Source organism: Stegostoma tigrinum, unplaced genomic scaffold (genome assembly GCF_030684315.1).
Source record: "Stegostoma tigrinum isolate sSteTig4 unplaced genomic scaffold, sSteTig4.hap1 scaffold_53, whole genome shotgun sequence".
NCBI classification, from domain to species: Eukaryota; Metazoa; Chordata; class Chondrichthyes; order Orectolobiformes; family Stegostomatidae; genus Stegostoma; species Stegostoma tigrinum.
Genome location: NW_026728461.1, coordinates 3001923 through 3003477, shown reverse-complemented (window position 1 = coordinate 3003477; position 1555 = coordinate 3001923). Strand labels below are relative to the sequence as shown.

Here is a 1555-nt window from a genome sequence, read left to right as displayed (position 1 = left end):
ATGGTGGCTCAGTGGTTAGCACTGCTGCCTCACAACGCCAGGACCTGTGTTCGATTCTAGCAGACTGCCTGTGTGGAGTTTACACATTCTCCCTGTGTCTGTGTGGGTTTCGTCAGGGTGCTGCCACAATCCAAAGATGTGCCGGTTAGGTGGTTGGCCATGTTAAATTGCCTGTAATGTTTAGGGAGGGGTAGATTAGGTGGGTTGTAGGTCTGGCTGGGATGCTCTGAGGTTTGGTGTGGACTTGTGGGGCTGAAGGGCCTGTTGAGCAGATGCTGGAGAATCCGAGATAACAAGGTGTAGAGCTGGATGAACATGGCAGGAAGGCTGACGTCTCATGCCTGGACCCTTCCTCAAATTTTGATGAGACTGTTTTTAGAATTGGTTCAAAGAGACTATAAGCAGTCCTGGAAACACAGCAAATGGAGCAAGCTCCTACTTCTTACTCCAACAATCAGTTTAACACAGGATCTTTAAATAAAGGACATATCAGATATTAAAACTGACAAGAATAAGTACAACACACTGAGGTCAACCAAATAGGCCAAGAAGCAATGCCGTTATAGTGCTGGACTACCTTAAGTCCCAGTTACCTTCCATATTTTCCATCAGCCTGACTGTGTGCAAAGACTTGTAAATCACTGCTGTCAGTTTTTACTGTTCCCAAACTCCTGGGCTTCCAGACCAGGGCAAACAGTCAGTTTACACCAACACTTTTTCAGCACCTTTTCTATAAATCTCTCTTCGCAGTGAATGTAGATCATCGGAAAGGTACCAATCAGATGAGATAGGGCAGAGCTGACGTCACCAACAAGCCTCATCAACCAGTTCCCCGACTGGTGGAGGGTCAGTGAGATTGCAGCAACAACCGGCACAGAACCGCACACTCAGAGAATGTCCCAGCACAGGGGAAGGTGCTTCAGCCTGTCACTGTCTGCATCAGCGATAATGTGAACTGCAGATGCTGGAGAATCCAAGATAACAAAGTGTGAAGCTGGATGAACACAGCAGGACAAGCAGCATCTCAGGGGCACAGAAGCTGGTGTTTCGGGCCGAGACCCTTCATCAGAAAAGGGGGATGGGGAGAGGGTACTGGAATAAATAGGGAGAGAGGGGGAGGCGGACTGAAGATGGAGAGAGGAGAAGATAGTTGGCTGTTGGTTTGTTCGCCGAGTTTGGCAAATGAATTGCAAACGTTTCGTCTCCAGTCGAGAAGACATCATCAGTGCGTAGCTGCTGCTGTGTAGGAGAAGATAGGTGGAGAGGAGGCAGTCAGGTCAAAGAGGCGGGGATGGAGCCAGTAAAGGTGTGTGTAGGTGGGGAGGTAGGTAGGGGATAGGTCAGTCGGGAAGGACGGACTGGTCAAGGAATCGGGATGAGGTTTGTAGGTATGAGATGGTGCGGCTTGAGGTGGGAGGAGGGGACGGATGAGTGGAAGAACAGGTTAGGGAGGCGGGGACAAGCTGGGCTGGTTTTGGGATGCAGTGGCGGAAGGGGAGATTTTGAAGCTTGTGAAATACACATTGATACCATTGGGCTACAGTGATCCCAAGCA

The 1555-nt window shown here is 49.6% G+C and overlaps 1 pseudogene; it reads right to left on the bottom strand.

Moving 5' to 3' along the window:
* Positions 1-375: 375 nt before the first annotated feature.
* LOC132208771 (U2 spliceosomal RNA) lies at positions 376-556 on the bottom strand (annotated as a pseudogene).
* Positions 557-1555: the final 999 nt, after the last annotated feature.